The sequence below is a fragment of the Schistocerca gregaria genome, chromosome 11, assembly GCF_023897955.1.
Source record: "Schistocerca gregaria isolate iqSchGreg1 chromosome 11, iqSchGreg1.2, whole genome shotgun sequence".
In the NCBI taxonomy this organism is placed as follows: domain Eukaryota; kingdom Metazoa; phylum Arthropoda; class Insecta; order Orthoptera; family Acrididae; genus Schistocerca; species Schistocerca gregaria.
Window position 1 is genome coordinate 47,936,425 of NC_064930.1, and position 17,138 is coordinate 47,953,562.

Below are 17,138 nucleotides of genomic sequence, written 5' to 3' on the forward strand. Positions count from 1 at the left end.
CAGGGTAAAGAACGTTCGATTTGCAGAATAATAGTCCCTGTAATCGATATTTGAATTCGTTACTCTTTGTACCTTTGCGGAAGTTCAGTCAGTAGTATCCTGCGTACTGTTTGTCGAATACGCGTGCCAGTTCCATGAATCGAAAGAGGATGCAATGACGTTTAGCATGATGTTTAAAAAGTGTAGTTTTTGGAAACAAAACTTTTTCTCAAATATGGAAAAATCACAAAGCCCCGGTTGTATTCAGATTTCTTCCTCGAATGCACTGTACTTTAAAAACTGCGGTTCCTAGCATTTGTTTTGTAGTTTTTATCATGTAGATATGTACCAGGGTAAAGAACGTTCGATTTGCAGAATAATAGTCCCTGTAATCGATATTTGAATTCGCTACTCTTTGTACCTTTGCGGAAGTTCAGACAGTAGTATCCTGCGTACTGTTTGTCGAATACGCGTGCCAGTTCCATGAGTCGCAAGAGGATGCAATGACGTTTAGCATGATGTTTAAAAAGTGTAGTTTTTGGAAACAAAACTTTTTGTCAAATATGGAAAAATCATAAAGTCCCGGGTGTATTCAGAATTTTTCCTCGAATGCACTGTACTTTAAAAACTGCGGTTCCTAGCATTTGTTTTGTAGTTTTTATCATGTAGATATGTACCAGGGTAAAGAACGTTCGATTTGCAGTATAATAGTCCCTGTAATCGATATTTGAATTCGTTACTCTTTATACCTTTGCGGAAGTTCAGACAGTAGTATCCTGCGTACTGTTTGTCGAATACGCGTGCCAGTTCCATGAATCGAAAGAGGATGCAATGACGTTTAGCATGATGTTTAAAAAGTGTAGTTTTTGGAAACAAAACTTTTTCTCAAATATGGAAAAATCACAAAGCCCCGGGTGTATTCAGATTTTTTCCTCGAATGCACTGTACTTTAAAAACTGCGGTTCCTAGCATTTGTTTTGTAGTTTTTATCATGTAGATATGTACCAGGGTAAAGAACGTTCGATTTGCAGAATAATAGTCCCTGTAATCGATATTTGAATTCGTTACTCTTTGTACCTTTGCGGAAGTTCAGACAGTAGTATCCTGCGTACTGTTTGTCGAATACGCGTGCCAGTTCCATGAATCGAAAGAGGATGCAATGACGTTTAGCATGATGTTTAAAAAGGGTAGTTTTCGGAAACAAAACTTTTTCTCAAATATGGAAAAATCACAAAGCCCCGGGTGTATTCAGATTTTTTCCTCGAATGCACTGTACTTTAAAAACTGCGGTTCCTAGCATTTGTTTTGTAGTTTTTATCATGTAGATATGTAAAAGGGTAAAGAACGTTCGATTTGCAGAATAATAGTCCCTGTAATCGATATATGAATTCGTTACTCTTTGTACCTTTGCGGAAGTTCAGACAGTAGTATCCTGCGTACTGTTTGTCGAATACGCGTGCCAGTTCCATGAATCGAAAGAGGATGCAATGACGTTTAGCATGATGTTTAAAAAGTGTAGTTTTGGGAAACAAAACTTTTTCTCAAATATGGAAAAATCACAAAGCCCCGGGTGTATTCAGATTTTTTCCTCGAATGCACTGTACTTTAAAAACTGCGGTTCCTAGCATTTGTTTTGTAGTTTTTATCATGTAGATATGTACCAGGGTAAAGAACGTTCGATTTGCAGAATAATAGTCCCTGTAATCGATATTTGAATTCGTTACTCTTTGTACCTTTGCGGAAGTTCAGACAGTAGTATCCTGCGTACTGTTTGTCGAATACGCGTGCCAGTTCCATGAATCGAAAGAGGATGCAATGACGTTTAGCATGATGTTTAAAAAGTGTAGTTTTTGGAAACAAAACTTTTTCTCAAATATGGAAAAATCACAAAGCCCCGGGTGTATTCAGATTTTTTCCTCAAATGCACTGTACTTTAAAAGCTGCGGTTCCTAGCATTTGTTTTGTAGTTTTTATCATGTAGATATGTACCAGGGTAAAGAGCGTTCGATTTGCAGAATAAAAGTCCCTGTAATCGATATTTGAATTCGTTACTCTTTGTACCTTTGCGGAAGTTCAGTAAGTAGTATCCTGCGTACTGTTTGTCGAATACGCGTGCCAGTTCCATGAATCGAAAGAGGATGCAATGACGTTTAGCATGATGTTTAAAAAGTGTAGTTTTTGGAAACAAAACTTTTTCTCAAATATGGAAAAATCACAAAGCCCCGGGTGTATTCAGATTTTTTCCTCGAATGCACTGTACTTTAAAAACTGCGGTTCCTAGCATTTGTTTTGTAGTTTTTATCATGTAGATATGTACCAGGGTAAAGAACGTTCGATTTGCAGAATAATAGTCCCTGTAATCGATATTTGAATACGTTACTCTTTGTACCTTGGCGGAAGTTCAGACAGTAGTATCCTGCGTACTGTTTGTCGAATACGCGTGCCGGTTCCATGAATAGAAAGAGGATGCAATGACGTTTAGCATGATGTTTAAAAAGTGTAGTTTTTGGAAACAAAACTTTTTCTCAAATATGGAAAAATCACAAAGCCCCAGGTGTATTCAGATTTTTTCCTCGAATGCACTGTACTTTAAAAACTGCGGTTCCTAGCATTTGTTTTGTAGTTTTTATCATGTAGATATGTACCAGGGTAAAGAACGTTCGATTTGCAGAATAAAAGTCCCTGTAATCGATATTTGAATTCGTTACTCTTTGTACCTTTGCGGAAGTTCAGAAAGTAGTATCCTGCGAACTGTTTGTCGAATACGCGTGCCAGTTCCAAGAATCGTAAGTGGATGCAATGACGTTTAGCATGATGTTTAAAAAGTGTAGTTTTTGGAAACAATACTTTTTCTCAAATATGGAAAAATCACAAAGCCCCGGGTGTATTCAGATTTTTTCCCCGATTGCACTGTACTTTAAAAACTGCGGTTCCTAGCATTTGTTTTGTAGTTTTTATCATGTAGATATGTACCAGGGTAAAGAACGTTCGATTTGCAGAATAATAGTCCCTGTAATCGATATTTGAATTCGTTACTCTTTGTACCTTTGCGGAAGTTCAGACAGTAGTATCCTGCGTACTGTTTGTCGAATACGCGTGCCAGTTCCATGAATCAAAAGAGGATGCAATGACGTTTAGCATGATGTTTAGAAAGTGTAGTTTTTGGAAACAAAACTTTTTGTCAAATATGGAAAAATCACAAAGCCCCGGGTGTATTCAGATTTTTTCCTCGAATGCACTGTACTTTAAAAACTGCGTTTCCTAGCATTTGTTTTGTAGTTTTTATCATGTAGATATGTACCAGGGTAAAGAACGTTCGATTTGCAGAATAATAGTCCCTGTAATCGATATTTGAATTCGTTACTCTTTGTACCTTTGCGGAAGTTCAGACAGTAGTATCCTGCATACTGTTTGTCGAATACGCGTGCCAGTTCCATGAATCGAAAGAGGTGCAATGACGTTTAGCATGATGTTTAAAAAGTGTAGTTTTTGGAAACAAAACTTTTTGTCAAATATGGAAAAATCACAAAGCCCCGGGTGTATTCAGATTTTTTCCTCGAATGCAATGTACTTTAAAAACTGCGTTTCCTAGCATTTGTTTTGTAGTTTTTATCATGTAGATATGTACCAGGGTAAAGAACGTTCGATTTGCAGAATAATAGTCCCTGTAATCGATATTTGAATTCGTTACTCTTTGTACCTTTGCGGAAGTTCAGACAGTAGTATCCTGCGTACTGTTTGTCGAATACGCGTGCCAGTTCCATGAATCGAAAGAGGACGCAATGACGTTTAGCATGATGTTTAAAAAGGGTAGTTTTTGGAAACAAAACTTTTTCTCAAATATGGAAAAATCACAAAGCCCCGGGTGTATTCAGATTTTTTCCTCGAATGCACTGTACTTTAAAAACTGCGGTTCCTAGCATTTATTTTGTAGTTTTTATCATGTAGATATGTACCAGGGTAAAGAACGTTCGATTTGCAGAATAATAGTCCCTGTAATCGATATTTGAATTCGTTACTCTTTGTACCTTTGCGGAAGTTCAGTCAGTAGTATCCTGCGTACTGTTTGTCCAATACGCGTGCCAGTTCCATGAATCGAAAGAGGATGCAATGACGTTTAGCATGATGTTTAAAAAGTGTAGTTTTTGGAAACAAAACTTTTTCTCAAATATGGAAAAATCACAAAGCCCCGGGTGTATTCAGATTTCTTCCTCGAATGCACTGTACTTTAAAAACTGCGGTTCCTAGCATTTGTTTTGTAGTTTTTATCATGTAGATATGTACCAGGGTAAAGAACGTTCGATTTGCAGAATAATAGTCCCTGTAATCGATATTTGAATTCGTTACTCTTTGTACCTTTGCGGAAGTTCAGACAGTAGTATCCTGCGTACTGTTTGTCGAATATGCGTGCCAGTTCCATGAATCGCAAGAGGATGCAATGACGTTTAGCATGATGTTTAAAAAGTGTAGTTTTTGGAAACAAAACTTTTTGTCAAATATGGAAAAATCACAAAGCCCCGGGTGTATTCAGATTTTTTCCTCGAATGCACTGTACTTTAAAAACTGCGGTTCCTAGCATTTGTTTTGTAGTTTTTATCATGTAGATATGTACCAGGGTAAAGAACGTTCGATTTGCAGTATAATAGTCCCTGTAATCGATATTTGAATTCGTTACTCTTTATACCTTTGCGGAAGTTCAGACAGTAGTATCCTGCGTACTGTTTGTCGAATACGCGTGCCAGTTCCATGAATCGAAAGAGGATGCAATGACGTTTAGCATGATGTTTAAAAAGTGTAGTTTTTGGAAACAAAACTTTTTCTCAAATATGGAAAAATCACAAAGCCCCGGGTGTATTCAGATTTTTTCCTCGAATGCACTGTACTTTAAAAACTGCGGTTCCTAGCATTTGTTTTGTAGTTTTTATCATGTAGATATGTACCAGGGTAAAGAACGTTCGATTTGCAGAATAATAGTCCCTGTAATCGATATTTGAATTCGTTACTCTTTGTACCTATGCGGAAGTTCAGACAGTAGTATCCTGCGTACTGTTTGTCGAATACGCGTGCCAGTTCCATGAATCGAAAGAGGATGCAATGACGTTTAGCATGATGTTTAAAAAGTGTAGTTTTTGGAAACAAAACTTTTTCTCAAATATGGAAAAATCACAAAGCCCCGGGTGTATTCAGATTTTTTCCTCGAATGCACTGTACTTTAAAAACTGCGGTTCCTAGCATTTGTTTTGTAGTTTTTATCATGTAGATATGTACCAGGGTAAAGAACGTTCGATTTGCAGAATAATAGTCCCTGTAATCGATATTTGAATTCGTTACTCTTTGTACCTTTGCAGAAGTTCAGACAGTAGTATCCTGCGTACTGTTTGTCGAATACGCGTGCCAGTTCCATGAATCGAAAGAGGATGCAATGACGTTTAGCATGATGTTTAAAAAGTGTAGTTTTTGGAAACAAAACTTTTTCTCAAATATGGAAAAATCACAAAACCCCGGGTGTATTCAGATTTTTTCCTCGAATGCACTGTACTTTAAAAACTGCGGTTCCTAGCATTTATTTTGTAGTTTTTATCATGTAGATATGTACCAGGGTAAAGAACGTTCGATTTGGAGAATAATAGTCCCTGTAATCGATATTTGAATTCGTTACTCTTTGTACCTTTGCGGAATTTCAGACAGTAGTATCCTGCGTACTGTTTGTCGAATACGCGTGCCAGTTCCATGAATCGAAAGAGGATGCAATGACGTTTAGCATGATGTTTAAAAAGTGTAGTTTTTGGAAACAAAACTTTTTGTCAAATATAGACAAATCACAAAGCCCCGGGTGTATTCAGATTTTTTCCTCGAATGCACTGTACTTTTAAAACTGCGTTTCCTAGCATTTGCTTTGTAGTTTTAATCATGTTGATATCTAACAGGTTAAGGAACGTTCGATTTGCAGAATAATAGTCCCTGTAATCGATATTTGAATTCGTTACTCTTTGTACCTTTGCGGAAGTTCAGACGGTAGTTAATTGCGTACTTTTTGTCGAATACGCGTGCCAGTTTCATGAATCGAAAGAGGATGCAATGACGTTTAGCATGATGTTTAAAAAGTGTAGTTTTTGGAAACAAAACTTATTCTCAAATATGGAAAAATCACAAAGCCCCGGGTGTATTCAGATTTTTTCCTCGAATGCACTGTACTTTAAAAACTGCGGTTCCTAGCATTTGTTTTGTAGTTTTTATCATGTAGATATGTACCAGGGTAAAGAACGTTCGATTTGCAGAATAATAGTCCCTGTAATCGATATTTGAATTCGTTACTCTTTGTACCTTTGCGGAAGTTCAGACAGTAGTATCCTGCATACTGTTTGTCGAATACGCGTGCCAGTTCCATGAATCGAAAGAGGTGCAATGACGTTTAGCATGATGTTTAAAAAGTGTAGTTTTTGGAAACAAAACTTTTTGTCAAATATGGAAAAATCACAAAGCCCCGGGTGTATTCAGATTTTTTCCTCGAATGCAATGTACTTTAAAAACTGCGTTTCCTAGCATTTGTTTTGTAGTTTTTATCATGTAGATATGTACCAGGGTAAAGAACGTTCGATTTGCAGAATAATAGTCCCTGTAATCGATATTTGAATTCGTTACTCTTTGTACCTTTGCGGAAGTTCAGACAGTAGTATCCTGCATACTGTTTGTCGAATACGCGTGCCAGTTCCATGAATCGAAAGAGGACGCAATGACGTTTAGCATGATGTTTGGAAACAAAACTTTTTCTCAAATATGGAAAAATCACAAAGCCCCGGGTGTATTCAGATTTTTTCCTCGAATGCACTGTACTTTAAAAACTGCGGTTCCTAGCATTTATTTTGTAGTTTTTATCATGTAGATATGTACCAGGGTAAAGAACGTTCGATTTGCAGAATAATAGTCCCTGTAATCGATATTTGAATTCGTTACTCTTTGTACCTTTGCGGAAGTTCAGTCAGTAGTATCCTGCGTACTGTTTGTCCAATACGCGTGCCAGTTCCATGAATCGAAAGAGGATGCAATGACGTTTAGCATGATGTTTAAAAAGTGTAGTTTTTGGAAACAAAACTTTTTCTCAAATATGGAAAAATCACAAAGCCCCGGGTGTATTCAGATTTCTTCCTCGAATGCACTGTACTTTAAAAACTGCGGTTCCTAGCATTTGTTTTGTAGTTTTTATCATGTAGATATGTACCAGGGTAAAGAACGTTCGATTTGCAGAATAATAGTCCCTGTAATCGATATTTGAATTCGTTACTCTTTGTACCTTTGCGGAAGTTCAGACAGTAGTATCCTGCGTACTGTTTGTCGAATACGCGTGCCAGTTCCATGAATCGCAAGAGGATGCAATGACGTTTAGCATGATGTTTAAAAAGTGTAGTTTTTGGAAACAAAACTTTTTGTCAAATATGGAAAAATCACAAAGCCCCGGGTGTATTCAGATTTTTTCCTCGAATGCACTGTACTTTAAAAACTGCGGTTCCTAGCATTTGTTTTGTAGTTTTTATCATGTAGATATGTACCAGGGTAAAGAACGTTCGATTTGCAGTATAATAGTCCCTGTAATCGATATTTGAATTCGTTACTCTTTATACCTTTGCGGAAGTTCAGACAGTAGTATCCTGCGTACTGTTTGTCGAATACGCGTGCCAGTTCCATGAATCGAAAGAGGATGCAATGACGTTTAGCATGATGTTTAAAAAGTGTAGTTTTTGGAAACAAAACTTTTTCTCAAATATGGAAAAATCACAAAGCCCCGGGTGTATTCAGATTTTTTCCTCGAATGCACTGTACTTTAAAAACTGCGGTTCCTAGCATTTGTTTTGTAGTTTTTATCATGTAGATATGTACCAGGGTAAAGAACGTTCGATTTGCAGAATAATAGTCCCTGTAATCGATATTTGAATTCGTTACTCTTTGTACCTTTGCGGAAGTTCAGACAGTAGTATCCTGCGTACTGTTTGTCGAATACGCGTGCCAGTTCCATGAATCGAAAGAGGATGCAATGACGTTTAGCATGATGTTTAAAAAGTGTAGTTTTTGGAAACAAAACTTTTTCTCAAATATGGAAAAATCACAAAGCCCCGGGTGTATTCAGATTTTTTCCTCAAATGCACTGTACTTTAAAAACTGCGGTTCCTAGCATTTGTTTTGTAGTTTTTATCATGTAGATATGTACCAGGGTAAAGAACGTTCGATTTGCAGAATAATAGTCCCTGTAATCGATATTTGAATTCGTTACTCTTTGTACCTTTGCAGAAGTTCAGACAGTAGTATCCTGCGTACTGTTTGTCGAATACGCGTGCCAGTTCCATGAATCGAAAGAGGATGCAATGACGTTTAGCATGATGTTTAAAAAGTGTAGTTTTTGGAAACAAAACTTTTTCTCAAATATGGAAAAATCACAAAGCCCCGGGTGTATTCAGATTTTTTCCTCGAATGCACTGTACTTTAAAAACTGCGGTTCCTAGCATTTATTTTGTAGTTTTTATCATGTAGATATGTACCAGGGTAAAGAACGTTCGATTTGCAGAATAATAGTCCCTGTAATCGATATTTGAATTCGTTACTCTTTGTACCTTTGCGGAAGTTCAGTCAGTAGTATCCTGCGTACTGTTTGTCGAATACGCGTGCCAGTTCCATGAATCGAAAGAGGATGCAATGACGTTTAGCATGATGTTTAAAAAGTGTAGTTTTTGGAAACAAAACTTTTTCTCAAATATGGAAAAATCACAAAGCCCCGGGTGTATTCAGATTTCTTCCTCGAATGCACTGTACTTTAAAAACTGCGGTTCCTAGCATTTGTTTTGTAGTTTTTATCATGTAGATATGTACCAGGGTAAAGAACGTTCGATTTGCAGAATAATAGTCCCTGTAATCGATATTTGAATTCGTTACTCTTTGTACCTTTGCGGAAGTTCAGACAGTAGTATCCTGCGTACTGTTTGTCGAATACGCGTGCCAGTTCCATGAATCGAAAGAGGGTGCAATGACGTTTAGCATGATGTTTAAAAAGTGTAGTTTTTGGAAACAAAACTTTTTCTCAAATATGGAAAAATCACAAAGCCCCGGGTGTATTCAGATTTTTTCCTCGAATGCACTGTACTTTAAAAACTGCGGTTCCTAGCATTTGTTTTGTAGTTTTTATCATGTAGATATGTACCAGGGTAAAGAACGTTCGATTTGCAGAATAATAGTCCCTGTAATCGATATTTGAATTCGTTACTCTTTGTACCTTTGCGGAAGTTCAGACAGTAGTATCCTGCGTACTGTTTGTCGAATACGCGTGCCAGTTCCATGAATCGAAAGAGGATGCAATGACGTTTAGCATGATGTTTAAAAAGGGTAGTTTTCGGAAACAAAACTTTTTCTCAAATATGGAAAAATCACAAAGCCCCGGGTGTATTCAGATTTTTTCCTCGAATACACTGTACTTTAAAAACTGCGGTTCCTAGCATTTGTTTTGTAGTTTTTATCATGTAGATATGTACCAGGGTAAAGAACGTTCGATTTGCAGAATAATAGTCCCTGTAATCGATATATGAATTCGTTACTCTTTGTACCTTTGCGGAAGTTCAGACAGTAGTATCCTGCGTACTGTTTGTCGAATACGCGTGCCAGTTCCATGAATCGAAAGAGGATGCAATGACGTTTAGCATGATGTTTAAAAAGTGTAGTTTTGGGAAACAAAACTTTTTCTCAAGTATGGAAAAATCACAAAGCCCCGGGTGTATTCAGATTTTTTCCTCGAATGCACTGTACTTTAAAAACTGCGGTTCCTAGCATTTGTTTTGTAGTTTTTATCATGTAGATATGTACCAGGGTAAAGAACGTTCGATTTGCAGAATAATAGTCCCTGTAATCGATATTTGAATTCGTTACTCTTTGTACCTTTGCGGAAGTTCAGACAGTAGTATCCTGCGTACTGTTTGTCGAATACGCGTGCCAGTTCCATGAATCGAAAGAGGATGCAATGACGTTTAGCATGATGTTTAAAAAGTGTAGTTTTTGGAAACAAAACTTTTTCTCAAATATGGAAAAATCACAAAGCCCCGGGTGTATTCAGATTTTTTTCTCAAATGCACTGTACTTTAAAAACTGCGGTTCCTAGCATTTGTTTTGTAGTTTTTATCATGTAGATATGTACCAGGGTAAAGAGCGTTCGATTTGCAGAATAAAAGTCCCTGTAATCGATATTTGAATTCGTTACTCTTTGTACCTTTGCGGAAGTTCAGTAAGTAGTATCCTGCGTACTGTTTGTCGAATACGCGTGCCAGTTCCATGAATCGAAAGAGGATGCAATGACGTTTAGCATGATGTTTAAAAAGTGTAGTTTTTGGAAACAAAACTTTTTCTCAAATATGGAAAAATCACAAAGCCCCGGGTGTATTCAGATTTTTTCCTCGAATGCACTGTACTTTAAAAACTGCGGTTCCTAGCATTTGTTTTGTAGTTTTTATCATGTAGATATGTACCAGGGTAAAGAACGTTCGATTTGCAGAATAATAGTCCCTGTAATCGATATTTGAATTCGTTACTCTTTGTACCTTGGCGGAAGTTCAGACAGTAGTATCCTGCGTACTGTTTGTCGAATACGCGTGCCAGTTCCATGAATCGAAAGAGGATGCAATGACGTTTAGCATGATGTTTAAAAAGTGTAGTTTTTGGAAACAAAACTTTTTCTCAAATATGGAAAAATCACAAAGCCCCGGATGTATTCAGATTTTTTCCTCGAATGCACTGTACTTTAAAAACTGCGGTTCCAAGCATTTTTTTGTAGTTTTTATCATGTAGATATGTACCAGGGTAAAGAACGTTCGATTTGCAGAATAATAGTCCCTGTAATCGATATTTGAATTCGTTACTCTTTGTACCTTTGCGGAAGTTCAGACAGTAGTATCCTGCGTACTGTTTGTCGAATACGCGTGCCAGTTCCATGAATCAAAAGAGGATGCAATGACGTTTAGCATGATGTTTAAAAAGTGTAGTTTTTGGAAACAAAACCTTTTGTCAAATATGGAAAAATCACAAAGCCCCGGGTGTAATCAGATTTTTTCCTCGAATGCACTGTACTTTAAAAACTGCGGTTCCTAGCATTTGTTTTGTAGTTTTTATCATGTAGATATGTACCAGGGTAAAGAACGTTCGATTTGCAGAATAATAGTCCCTGTAATCGATATTTGAATTCGTTACTCTTTGTACCTTTGCGGAAGTTCAGACAGTAGTATCCTGCGTACTGTTTGTCGAATACGCGTGCCAGTTCCATGAATCGAAAGAGGATGCAATGACGTTTAGCATGATGTTTAAAAAGTGTAGTTTTTGGAAACAAAACTTTTTCTCAAATATGGAAAAATCACAAAGCCCCGGGTGTATTCAGATTTTTTCCTCGAATGCACTGTACTTTAAAAACTGCGGTTCCTAGCATTTGTTTTGTAGTTTTTATCATGTAGATATGTACCAGGGTAAAGAACGTTCGATTTGCAGAATAATAGTCCCTGTAATCGATATTTGAATTCGTTACTCTTTGTACCTTGGCGGAAGTTCAGACAGTAGTATCCTGCGTACTGTTTGTCGAATACGCGTGCCAGTTCCATGAATCGAAAGAGGATGCAATGACGTTTAGCATGATGTTTAAAAAGTGTAGTTTTTGGAAACAAAACTTTTTCTCAAATATGGAAAAATCACAAAGCCCCGGGTGCATTCAGATTTTTTCCTCGAATGCACTGTACTTTAAAAACTGCGGTTCCTAGCATTTATTTTGTAGTTTTTATCATGTAGATATGTACCAGGGTAAAGAACGTTCGATTTGCAGAATAATAGTCCCTGTAATCGATATTTGAATTCGTTACTCTTTGTACCTTTGCGGAAGTTCAGTCAGTAGTATCCTGCGTACTGTTTGTCGAATACGCGTGCCAGTTCCATGAATCGAAAGAGGATGCAATGACGTTTAGCATGATGTTTAAAAAGTGTAGTTTTTGGAAACAGAACTTTTCCTCAAATATGGAAAAATCACAAAGCCGCGGGTGTATTCAGATTTTTTCCTCGAATGCACTGTACTTTTAAAATTGCGTTTCCTAGCATTTGTTTTGTAGTTTTTATGATGTAGATATGTACCAGGGTAAAGAACGTTCGATTTGCAGAATAATAGTCCCTGTAATCGATATTTGAATTCGTTACTCTTTGTACCTTTGCGGAAGTTCAGACAGTAGTATCCTGCGTACTGTTTGTCGAATACGCGTGCCAGTTCCATGAATCGAAAGAGGATGCAATGACGTTTAGCTTGATGTTTAAAAAGTGTAGTTTTTGGAAACAAAACTTTTTCTCAAATATGGAAAAATCACAAAGCCCCGGGTGTATTCAGATTTTTTCCTCGAATGCACTGTACTTTAAAAACTGCGGTTCCAAGCATTTTTTTGTAGTTTTTATCATGTAGATATGTACCAGGGTAAAGAACGTTCGATTTGCAGAATAATAGTCCCTGTAATCGATATTTGAATTCGTTACTCTTTGTACCTTTGCGGAAGTTCAGACAGTAGTATCGTGCGTACTGTTTGTCGAATACGCGTGCCAGTTCCATGAATCGAAAGAGGTGCAATGACGTTTAGCATGATGTTTAAAAAGTGTAGTTTTTGGAAACAAAACTTTTTGTCAAATATGGAAAAATCACAAAGCCCCGGGTGTATTCAGATTTTTTCCTCGAATGCAATGTACTTTAAAAACTGCGTTTCCTAGCATTTGTTTTGTAGTTTTTATCATGTAGATATGTACCAGGGTAAAGAACGTTCGATTTGCAGAATAATAGTCCCTGTAATCGATATTTGAATTCGTTACTCTTTGTACCTTTGCGGAAGTTCAGACAGTAGTATCCTGCGTACTGTTTGTCGAATACGCGTGCCAGTTCCATGAATCGAAAGAGGACGCAATGACGTTTAGCATGATGTTTAAAAAGGGTAGTTTTTGGAAACAAAACTTTTTCTCAAATATGGAAAAATCACAAAGCCCCGGGTGCATTCAGATTTTTTCCTCGAATGCACTGTACTTTAAAAACTGCGGTTCCTAGCATTTGTTTTGTAGTTTTTATCATGTAGATATGTACCAGGGTAAAGAACGTTCGATTTGCAGAATAATAGTCCCTGTAATCGATATTTGAATTCGTTACTCTTTGTACCTTTGCGGAAGTTCAGTCAGTAGTATCCTGCGTACTGTTTGTCGAATACGCGTGCCAGTTCCATGAATCGAAAGAGGATGCAATGACGTTTAGCATGATGTTTAAAAAGTGTAGTTTTTGGAAACAGAACTTTTCCTCAAATATGGAAAAATCACAAAGCCGCGGGTGTATTCAGATTTTTTCCTCGAATGCACTGTACTTTTAAAATTGCGTTTCCTAGCATTTGTTTTGTAGTTTTTATGATGTAGATATGTACCAGGGTAAAGAACGTTCGATTTGCAGAATAATAGTCCCTGTAATCGATATTTGAATTCGTTACTCTTTGTACCTTTGCGGAAGTTCAGACAGTAGTATCCTGCGTACTGTTTGTCGAATACGCGTGCCAGTTCCATGAATCGAAAGAGGATGCAATGACGTTTAGCTTGATGTTTAAAAAGTGTAGTTTTTGGAAACAAAACTTTTTCTCAAATATGGAAAAATCACAAAGCCCCGGGTGTATTCAGATTTTTTCCTCGAATGCACTGTACTTTAAAAACTGCGGTTCCAAGCATTTTTTTGTAGTTTTTATCATGTAGATATGTACCAGGGTAAAGAACGTTCGATTTGCAGAATAATAGTCCCTGTAATCGATATTTGAATTCGTTACTCTTTGTACCTTTGCGGAAGTTCAGACAGTAGTATCCTGCGTACTGTTTGTCGAATACGCGTGCCAGTTCCATGAATCGAAAGAGGTGCAATGACGTTTAGCATGATGTTTAAAAAGTGTAGTTTTTGGAAACAAAACTTTTTGTCAAATATGGAAAAATCACAAAGCCCCGGGTGTATTCAGATTTTTTCCTCGAATGCAATGTACTTTAAAAACTGCGTTTCCTAGCATTTGTTTTGTAGTTTTTATCATGTAGATATGTACCAGGGTAAAGAACGTTCGATTTGCAGAATAATAGTCCCTGTAATCGATATTTGAATTCGTTACTCTTTGTACCTTTGCGGAAGTTCAGACAGTAGTATCCTGCGTACTGTTTGTCGAATACGCGTGCCAGTTCCATGAATCGAAAGAGGACGCAATGACGTTTAGCATGATGTTTAAAAAGGGTAGTTTTTGGAAACAAAACTTTTTCTCAAATATGGAAAAATCACAAAGCCCCGGGTGCATTCAGATTTTATCCTCGAATGCACTGTACTTTAAAAACTGCGGTTCCTAGCATTTATTTTGTAGTTTTTATCATGTAGATATGTACCAGGGTAAAGAACGTTCGATTTGCAGAATAATAGTCCCTGTAATCGATATTTGAATTCGTTACTCTTTGTACCTTTGCAGAAGTTCAGTCAGTAGTATCCTGCGTACTGTTTGTCGAATACGCGTGCCAGTTCCATGAATCGAAAGAGGATGCAATGACGTTTAGCATGATGTTTAAAAAGTGTAGTTTTTGGAAACAAAACTTTTTCTCAAATATGGAAAAATCACAAAGCCCCGGGTGTATTCAGATTTCTTCCTCGAATGCACTGTACTTTAAAAACTGCGGTTCCTAGCATTTGTTTTGTAGTTTTTATCATGTAGATATGTACCAGGGTAAAGAACGTTCGATTTGCAGAATAATAGTCCCTGTAATCGATATTTGAATTCGTTACTCTTTGTACCTTTGCGGAAGTTCAGACAGTAGTATCCTGCGTACTGTTTGTCGAATACGCGTGCCAGTTCCATGAATCGCAAGAGGATGCAATGACGTTTAGCATGATGTTTAAAAAGTGTAGTTTTTGGAAACAAAACTTTTTGTCAAATATGGAAAAATCACAAAGCCCCGGGTGTATTCAGATTTTTTCCTCGAATGCACTGTACTTTAAAAACTGCGGTTCCTAGCATTTGTTTTGTAGTTTTTATCATGTAGATATGTACCAGGGTAAAGAACGTTCGATTTGCAGTATAATAGTCCCTGTAATCGATATTTGAATTCGTTACTCTTTATACCTTTGCGGAAGTTCAGACAGTAGTATCCTGCGTACTGTTTGTCGAATACGCGTGCCAGTTCCATGAATCGAAAGAGGATGCAATGACGTTTAGCATGATGTTTAAAAAGTGTAGTTTTTGGAAACAAAACTTTTTCTCAAATATGGAAAAATCACAAAGCCCCGGGTGTATTCAGATTTTTTCCTCGAATGCACTGTACTTTAAAAACTGCGGTTCCTAGCATTTGTTTTGTAGTTTTTATCATGTAGATATGTACCAGGGTAAAGAACGTTCGATTTGCAGAATAATAGTCCCTGTAATCGATATTTGAATTCGTTACTCTTTGTACCTTTGCGGAAGTTCAGACAGTAGTATCCTGCGTACTGTTTGTCGAATACGCGTGCCAGTTCCATGAATCGAAAGAGGATGCAATGACGTTTAGCATGATGTTTAAAAAGTGTAGTTTTTGGAAACAAAACTTTTTCTCAAATATGGAAAAATCACAAAGCCCCGGGTGTATTCAGATTTTTTCCTCGAATGCACTGTACTTTATAAACTGCGGTTCCTAGCATTTGTTTTGTAGTTTTTATCATGTAGATATGTACCAGGGTAAAGAAAGTTCGATTTGCAGAATAATAGTCCCTGTAATCGATATTTGAATTCGTTACTCTTTGTACCTTTGCAGAAGTTCAGACAGTAGTATCCTGCGTACTGTTTGTCGAATACGCGTGCCAGTTCCATGAATCGAAAGAGGATGCAATGAAGTTTAGCATGATGTTTAAAAAGTGTAGTTTTTGGAAACAAAACTTTTTCTCAAATATGGAAAAATCACAAAGCCCCGGGTGTATTCAGATTTTTTCCTCGAATGCACTGTACTTTAAAAACTGCGGTTCCTAGCATTTGTTTTGTAGTTTTTATCATGTAGATATGTACCAGGGTAAAGAACGTTCGATTTGCAGAATAATAGTCCCTGTAATCGATATTTGAATTCGTTACTCTTTGTACCTTTGCGGAAGTTCAGTCAGTAGTATCCGGCGTACTGTTTGTCGAATACGCGTGCCAGTTCCATGAATCAAAAGAGGATGCAATGACGTTTAGCATGATGTTTAAAAAGTGTAGTTTTTGGAAACAAAACTTTTTCTCAAATATGGAAAAATCACAAAGCCCCGGGTGTATTCAGATTTCTTCCTCGAATGCACTGTACTTTAAAAACTGCGGTTCCTAGCATTTGTTTTGTAGTTTTTATCATGTAGATATGTACCAGGGTAAAGAAAGTTCGATTTGCAGAATAATAGTCCCTGTAATCGATATTTGAATTCGTTACTCTTTGTACCTTTGCGGAAGTTCAGACAGTAGTATCCTGCGTACTGTTTGTCGAATACGCGTGCCAGTTCCATGAATCGAAAGAGGATGCAATGACGTTTAGCATGATGTTTAAAAAGTGTAGTTTTTGGAAACAAAACTTTTTCTCAAATATGGAAAAATCACAAAGCCCCGGGTGTATTCAGATTTTTTCCTCAAATGCACTGTACTTTAAAAACTGCGGTTCCTAGCATTTGTTTTGTAGTTTTTATCATGTAGATATGTACCAGGGTAAAGAGCGTTCGATTTGCAGAATAAAAGTCCCTGTAATCGATATTTGAATTCGTTACTCTTTGTACCTTTGCGGAAGTTCAGTAAGTAGTATCCTGCGTACTGTTTGTCGAAAACGCGTGCCAGTTCCATGAATCGAAAGAGGATGCAATCATGTTTAGCATGATGTTTAAAAAGTGTAGTTTTTGGAAACAAAACTTTTTCTCAAATATGGAAAAATCACAAAGCCCCGGGTGTATTCAGATTTTTTCCTCGAATGCACTGTACTTTAAAAACTGCGGTTCCTAGCATTTGTTTTGTAGTTTTTATCATGTAGATATGTACCAGGGTAAAGAACGTTCGATTTGCAGAATAATAGTCCCTGTAATCGATATTTGAATTCGTTACTCTTTGTACCTTTGCGGAAGTTCAGACAGTAGTATCCTGCGT